Here is an 8,745-nt window from a genome sequence, read left to right as displayed (position 1 = left end):
GAAAAAACATGTAATAACTGAAGTTTCCAAATGTATGGTAAGGGTAGGCAAGGCTTCTTGAACCTTCTCTACCCAGGATGTTCCAGACTGCTTATGTGTCATAAATGCATTTCTCACAGATAGTCTTAGGCTGTGAGCTCTCAGCTGTGATCCAGACTGCTGAGGTGAGAAGCACATTATGGGAAGATCTGGTGGGGTGCTTCCCTTCTGGTCTGCTCTGTGACAGGAAGCACGACCTGGAAGATAGATGTCTGGAGAGCCTTTCTATGCTACCTCCAACAAAACAATACCTCTGCAGTCAGAGGTCAGGTCTAGGGTGCCCTGGAGGGGTTGGAGAGCGGGTGCACACGCCAATGTCTCGGCAGAGGCACTAGATGGCGCTACAGCTCCAGGTAAGACCGAACGAGCCTTTGCACCTCCCCGAGGGAGCAGCTGAACACAGAGGACTCACTGCCCTGGTGGGTGAGGAGGGACGGGCACCTGGTAGGTGATAGAAGTCGGACCTTCCTTACCTGTGCCCAGGGCACAAAACTGGGCCTTAGAAATAGACTTGACTTAACAGGAAAACCTTCACTGAGCAAAGGCAGAATAAGATAGCGTGTGAGTGTTACCTCCTCCCCAAGTGATGGGGTGCATAACTGAGTTGAAGAACCACACAAAAAGGCTGCAGGAGACTGCTCCACCTGCCACTGGGGTGTCCAAGTCCATCGCAGAAGGTGAAGTTCCCGGGTGCTTGCAGGGGACCAGTGTCGCCGATAGGAGGTGTCAGAGCTCTGGTGTTGGCAGCGTGGCCATTGCTGGGAGCCACAGTCCCACAGGCTCTCAGGAAGGAGCCTCCAAGGCTTGTCTGTCCTTGAGGATAGATTCCAGCTATCAAAGCAGAAGCCCAGAAGGACCAGCTGGAGCTGGTTCAAACAGGCTCAGGAGAGCAGATAGTTACATTTCGCAAACTTGTTGCTAAATATAGCCTTCGTTTAAAAATTTATAACTAAATACATTAAAAATACAGCAAGCACTAAAACTCCTAATTTCCTAATGATTATGCTGCAATCTCTTGTCACTGGGGGATTTTTACATTTGCTGTCTCTGATGCTTGGGACTGCTCTAACTGTTGCCACATGCAGTGATGGGACAAGGCCAGCTAGAAATTGATGTTGGAGAGAGAATTTACACACAGAACAAGCAAGTGCTGAGCATCAGGGTTGGGGGCGGCTGCTATGGAAAGCGTTTGCCAGCATACCACTGAGGCCTTCTTCCTCTGCCCAGCTCTCCCTTCTCGGCACCCACCTTGTCAGTCTGGGAGTCTTTTTAGAGACACGGAGGCTGGAGGCTTGATGGAGAACACTTCATGACCTTACTTGGGCAGGCAAGTAAGGGGAAACTTAGGTCGGAGGGTAGGTTGGAAGAAAAAAGTTCCTCTTTGTCCTCCCAGGACTTGGGCATCGGCAGCAGAGGTAGAGAGAGGGAAGACATGGAGACCATCTAGCAAAATGCTGCAGCATCGGCACATGAGTGAGGCCTCTGCCCAGGCTACAGAACCCAGCTTAGAAATGGAATTGACTTAATGGGAAAACCTTCACCGTTCCATCCCCTCAAAGACAGAGCTAGATGACTCATAAGCGCTACCTCCTCCCCAAGTCATGGGATGCATTAAAGCATCTCACAGAGCTACACAGTCTGCAGCATCATAGCGATTTCCCCCCTCCCCCGGAGCTGAGGACCGAACCCAGGGCCTTGCACTTGCTAGGCAAGTTCTCTACCACTGAGCTAAATCCCCAACCCCGGAACCTTGAGTTTTTAACCTGATCTTCAGTGGCGTGTAAACAATGTTAACTGCGTAAGCATTGGTCTGTGTTGGACGCCATTGAGATGGCTATTCCTGGCATTATTATTTTTAATGCCATACTATATAGAATCAATCTGTATTTGGGGAACTGGTTAATTGAGTATAGTAATGAGATGACTTTTGGAAACAGATAAACATGAAATCTGAACTAGTGTTAAGGAAAAAAATTAGCCATTCTCCAAAGCAAAATTTGTTGTAGACCAACCAAATAATTAAAATAAAATTGGACCCATACAAAAGAAAATACGCAAGTATATTTTTATAATCTTAAAGTGTGCAAGAGATAAGTGTGGGCAAACCCATAGTTAGAAAAGATTACTAGGTTCAGATTGTGTGTGTGTGTGTGTGTGTGTGTGTGTGTGTGTGTGTACAAAAGCCTCACACTCCTACTTGGCAAAAGTTACTAGTGAAGAAGCAAAAGCAGGCTAAAGAGATGGCCCAGTGGTTAAGAGGTCTCATTAGGAGCTGAGTTCAGATCCCAACATACCTATAACAAGATGGATGTTCAGGGTATGCCTGAAATCCTAGCTCCATGTGGGGCAGAGATAAGAGGATCTCTGGAGATTGCTGGCTTCCAGCCTCACTCAGAAAAAGTGAGCCCCAGGTTAGGAGAGAGACCCTGCCTCAAAGTCAGAGAGAGACCCTGACCCAAAGGAATAGACAGAGACTGAGAAAAGAAGATACCTGATGTTTTACACACACACACACACACACACACACACACACACACACATAGAGGCATGCACCCTACATTTGTACAGACATTCATATACAAATAATACATACATAAATGCACAAAATAAAAACACCAAGCACAGATTGGAAAACATGTGCAACAGTATAAAAAGAAGTATAAAAATAATTTCCTGCAAATCACTAAGAAAATACCAATGAATTAATAGACGTCAACAAAGGAAATGAAAAGAAAGAACTCTCAACATCTGAAAAGAGCCTCGACTCACACAGAATGCAGATTTTCACTGTCCCAAACAGCGCTGTCATTAGGAGGGCAAAGGTCAAATTTAATCCTGCTGAAAGATGGTAGTGGTGCACGACTTTAATCCCAGCACTCAGGAGGCAGAGGCAGGTGGATCTCTGTGATCAAGGCCAGCCTGGGCTATAAAGCAAGTTCCAGGGCAGCCAGGACTACACAGAGAAACCCTGTCTCAAAAAAAAAGAAAGAAAGAAAAGAAAAAGAAAGAAGGAAGGAAGGAAGGAAGGAAGGAAGGAAGGAAGGAAGGAAGGAAGGAAGAAAGAAAGAAAGCAAAAAGAAAAAAAAAAAGCTAACCCTGCTGAGGAGGAACTAGGTACTCTTACATAAAGGCGCTCCTGTGGAGCATTATTGAGACTACCTGTCCTATCCCTGAACCCAGATATTCTTCTAGATTCACATGTGTACATGGATGGATAGGCAAGAATATTATTTCAACACTAATTACAATAATAAAAAAAACTTACTATTCATTAATATTGATCTGGTTAAATTAATTTGTCACAACGCACAAAGAAACTGGTCAAATACTACAAAACCATACAAAAAATTCAGAGAACTCTACAGGGATTTGTATTAAACCCTTTGGTCACTGCTAAATACTTGACAAGGAGGTACTAAAGGAAAGAAGTTCTTTTTTAGCTCACCATCTCATGGTAGAGCTCATCTGTTGTCAGTGTTTTCTCATATCTTGTTCTCTGGACTCCCAGCTCATGGGAAGGTACAGGGTCTTCCTTTGCCAATTATACTTCTCTGGAAACACCCTCACAGACACACCAGAGGTGTGTCTCCTAGGTGGCTCCGAGTCAGGTCACGTTGACAATGAAGACGAATCATCACAGCCCACCTTTTGTCAACTGGACCATGTCACACGCATCACTGTCTAGGCCAGTGCTGCACCTCTGAGCTACACCCCAGGGTATGCACATCACTTCCTAAGCCTGATGTCCATTCCACCTTGGTCTGCAGCTGTAACCGGGTTCACACACCTTTCTTTGCCAAACTGCATACTTTCTTGTCTTTGTTTCGTTTGTATTTTTTTATTCTACTTCTGCTTTTCCCCACTGTGAATGCACAGCCTGTACATTATGCTGTCTTGAATTTTCCTCCTCCAAAAGCCCCTCTCCTCTGAATTCATCCTCTCTCACGTTCTCAGGACACAGGGAGAATGCAGCCAGAGTCCTTGCCAGGATGCCTCGTGAATGGCGGGGAAGGAAGGCATCGGGAGCATGGAGCTGCTGGCTCAGGTGGAGGCATTGGAGGCACAGAAGGGACAAAGTCGGTGTTCAGCTGGCTTTTCCATTTCCCCTCTTAAATATTATTTTTTAAAAAGATTTATGTATGGACCACGTGTGGTGGTAATTTCAGTACTAAAGAGGCAGAGGCAGGAGGATCTCTGTGGGTTGGAGTCCAACCTGGCCTATGTAGTAAGCTCCAGGATAGTCAAAGCTGCATAGGGAGATGCTGCTCAACAAAAAAACAAACAAACAAACAAACAATAAATAGATTTGCTTCTTTAATTTCCATCTCACGTATACGTGTAAGTGTATATGCACCACACGCATGCCTGCTGCCTTTGGAAACAAAAAGTGGGTGTCAGATGCCCTGGAGCTGGCGTTATAGGTGGCTGAGAGCTGCCCGATGTGGGTGGTAGGTGTTGCAGGTCCTCTGCATGAGCAGCAAATGCTCTGAACTCCCAAGCCGTCCCACAGGTACATCCCGTTCTTCTTATTTAGACCCTGGTCCTCGACTTCTACCTTGTTGCTTCCCTGCTGCGCCCGCCCGGCCAGCTGAGGAGTCTGCTGTCTCTGCCTCTCGTCCCATCATAAGAGCACCAGGATCAGAGGCACACAGCACCCCACTGCGCCCAGCTTAGCATGGGTTATAGAGATTCGAACTTAACGTTCTCACAACCAAGCACTTGATCCACGGAGCCACCTCTCCAGCACCCCGAGGTGATTATTAATCCAATCAAGTTGACAATTGAAATTTGTATATTTTAACTGAAAAAAAAAAAAAAAAGAACAACCAGTGTCCAGAACATTGTATGTTGTATGTTGCCATTTGTGTGAAAATATACACTGTTGATTCTTATGAATCTTTGGAATGAGAAGACAGTTACCAATGGGAGCTGAAAAGAAAATTGTCAATGTTTTTTGTAAGGCTATTATTTCCTTAAGCTGGGCTGTGTTAACTTTAAATTAAATTGATTTACGTGTGTATGTATTTGGGGTATGTGTGTGTGTGTGTGTGTGTGTGTGTGTGTGTGTGTGTGTGTATTCATGTTTACATGTGTAAGGGCACACATATATGTGGGTGCATGTGTACATTATGTGCATGTGTATGGCGGCCCAAAGTTGATGTTGGATCCCTTCCTTGGTCCTCTGTGGCTTATTTACTGAGGAAGTACCTCTCACCAAGCCTGGAGCTCACTGGTTCCAGCTAGTCCAGCTAGCCAGCTAGCCAGGGTTCCCTGCCTCCTGAGTACTAGCAGTGCAGAAGCCTGCTTTGGCATAGGTTCCAGGACTCTGAACCCTGGCCTCCACATTTGTCAGGCAAGCATGCTATTCTCCAAGCCATCTCCATAGCCCAACTTTAAATTAAAAAAAAAAAAAAGTACAGAGAAAGACTCCAGTTACCACTAAGCACAACCGCTCCCTCCCGCGGCACTCCGAATGAGTATTTTGGGGTGCAAACTGTTGTTTCATTCTTCTTGTCCGACAATGAAATGCTTTCTTATCTCCAAGGCGCATACCAGCCTTTGCCTCCTTCCCATCAGCCCATGGACTTGACTATCCCTCCCCAAGCTCACCGGACAGCGTGTGGGATCTGGAAATTACTCTTGGCTCCGTTGCTTTCCAGTTCCTACCATTGGGCTTGCCTCATTCTTCTGTGTGTCACGTAGAATGCCACCAGCCTCTCTCCCCAACCCCTGGGACACCCACAGTCCTGCCACACAGTGCAGTCCATCATTTTAGCCTGACTGAGCTGCTTAGCAGAACATTGCAGGGTACATGTCTTCAGGTGGAGACTGGGCTTCACTTGTCTACACACACACACATACGCACACACACACACACACATACACACACACACACACACACACACACACACACACACACACACACACACACACACACACACCCCGCTTAGTGCTTAAAGCTGGATTGGCACTTCCAGGCAGTGCCTGCTCTTCTCAGGTGACGAATACCGTCAACAGGGAGAAGGGATGTCATTGTCTTTATTAGACAGCCTGCTCCTGCTACATCCATCCCGGGTCACTCACTTTCTCTGTTGAAAGGACAGGGGTCCTCTCCTGCTGTGGAAATGGCAAGCCCACAGGAAGGCAGCCGACCTTGTATCATGTGCTTCGGTCCTGGCAGCAGCAGCCCTCTGGAAACCCCTGTAAGCTGCAAGCAGGCCTTTCCTCTCCAGCCCCACCCCGGCCTTGCTAGGGAGCAGCATGAACACCTGGGATTTACGGTTGCTTTTGTGAGTGTGTAAGTTTGGAGGAGCTTATGAAGTGCCTGTTCTGTACTGGACACTGGTGGGTCGTTGAGTTCAAAAACACAAACAAAGCATAGATTCTGCTCTCAAGGAGTTTATGGTCTTTGCGGGGGAAATAGTCACGTGAACAAAATCAATACAGTGTTATTAGCACAGTGACAAGGAGCTGGCCAGGTGCTAGGAGGAAGAAGGAGAAATTTATGCTGCTCATGAGGCCCTGGGGGTGTGTGTGTATGAATGACTAGCTCCAGGCTCTCCACCCTCACCCCTACCCACACCCCTACGGCTTTCTTCCTCACCTCCTCCACAGAGGAGCTATCTTAGGGTAGGGAAAGGAGACTGGTTTGGCTGAAGAGCAAGTGGAAAGGGGTTAGCTCCTGGAGGAACGGCGAGGGGCTTCAGATTGTGCTGGGAGTGGCTTAGGAGCCACTACTGGAGGTCGAAGTGGGGGTTCTCAGGTGGCTAAATCTCGCTGTGTGGGAGGTCAGCCAAAAGGCCCTCCTTCCACTAAAGGAGCGTTCTCCTCTCCAGTCTGGGATGGGCAGGTTTGGCCACTGCTGATGGCCCCAGGAAAAGGGCCCGAAGGGAAGGAATTGACTCGGATGTGTGAGGACCTTTGTTATATTGTTGGAAGTCTGAGGTATTGGCATTTCCTTTCCTTTTGGTTTCTTCTTTGAGACAGGGTCTTACTATGTAACTCCAGTTTAGCCTTGGCTAGCCTCAAACCCTATGATCCTCCTGCCTCCGCCTCCTGGGTACCAGGATTACAGGTGTGCACCACCACAGTTGGCTTGTTACTTGGATTTCTTGCTGTGGGGGGCTAGGTGCTAGGAGTGTGGTCAGATCACCCTGTGGAAGGCTTTGGGAGGGGCAGGGGCGTCATTCTTGGTTTCAACTCAGACAGCCATGTGGAAGTTTGTGTCGTGAGAACAGGAGCTCCACCCACCTCCCAGGGACTCAGCTTCGGATGGGTAGGTAGGTGAGTGGCTAAGCAACGCTTCCCATTCTATGGTTTGTGGGCATCTGGCAGGGTTGGGGCGGGGCTTCTGAAGGGCACACATCAAAGGTTGACCGAATGTCAGCGTATGGTGGCAGCTGCCAGCCACGCTTCCCTGAAAATGGAAACACTCGAGCTGCCGCAGTGAAGGGCAGCCTTCCAGAACACTCTAAGAGGCCAGGATCCCTCTCTCTGCTTGCACACTCTGCTCTCCTGCTCAGGACCCCCCTCCTCACATAAAAGGCTTCCTGCGCAAAGAGCGCCCACTTGAAGCTCCAGGAATCCTGTAAGCCACCGCATTAGTTGTATGTCATAAATATTTATGCCCTGCTGACGTGTGTTGAGTGTGTGCCTGGGCACTGGGCAGGGCTGCTGAGAGACAGAGGAAGCCAGCTGTCAGGCAGTGAGAGGCAGGGTTTCAGCACCCTGTGTACTGTCTGGACTCCAGGGTGTGGTCAGTCAGCTTCAGTTTTAGCTGGCCTAGGGGTTGGGTGGCCAGCACCTGGACTTCATGAAGCAGGAGTCTGGACAGGTGGGAAGGTATTGGCAGCTGCTTGAGCCCACCCCAGTGCCCCATTCTAAGGCCAAGAAATGTCAGCGTGACTTACACAGGGACTCAAGCCTGTGTGCCCAGCTCCAAGAAAGTGTGCTCATAGCTGCATAGACGAAGCAGGAAAAGTCAATTGTCAGCTGCCACCGCCGTAGCTGGTAACAACCTTTTCCCCATAACACACAGGAGAGATTTACCCATCTGTGGATCCAGAGCCATAGACAAGGGAGCTAGGATCCAGACTCCAGTTCTTGGCCTCCAGATCTGGGCCCTTTCCCCGACAAGCTGTCTGCCCTATGAACTCCACACATCGCAGAAAATTGTTGACAAGGCTTCAAGTCCTGAATTCAAGGCCTGCTTCTCAGCCTGGATACCTGAGGGCTTTGAAGATGGTGTGGAGGCATTGCAACCTATGTGTGCGGTAGAGGTGCCTGGAGAGAGCTTCACAAGGTCTGATACCCTGGCTGCGAATCCGAGGCTCAGATGGAGGAGTCTGCGTCCATGGGCTGAGTCCTAGACCAAAGGCCATGTACTATGTGTAGCCCCTCAGGGGTTGTTCTTCTGGCCATGTATTATGTGTAGCCCCTCAGGGCTTGTTCTTCTGGCCATGTACTATGTGTAGCCCCTCAGGGGTTGTTCTTCTGGCCATGTACTATGTGTAGCCCCCCAGGGGTTGTTCTTCTGGCCATGTACTATGTGTGGCCCCTCAGGGCTTGTTCTTCTGGCCATGTACTATGTGTAGCCCCCCAGGGGTTGTTCTTCTGGCCATGTACTATGTGTAGCCCCTCAGGGGTTGTTCTTCTAAGCATCCTGCCTACATCTGGCATTCCCAGCTTGTACCTTCTTTCCTCCTC

The sequence above is a fragment of the Onychomys torridus genome, chromosome 11 (genome assembly GCF_903995425.1).
Source record: "Onychomys torridus chromosome 11, mOncTor1.1, whole genome shotgun sequence".
NCBI lineage: Eukaryota > Metazoa > Chordata > Mammalia > Rodentia > Cricetidae > Onychomys > Onychomys torridus.
The sequence above is the reverse complement of the archived record's forward strand: the minus strand, read 5'-3'. Positions refer to the sequence as shown.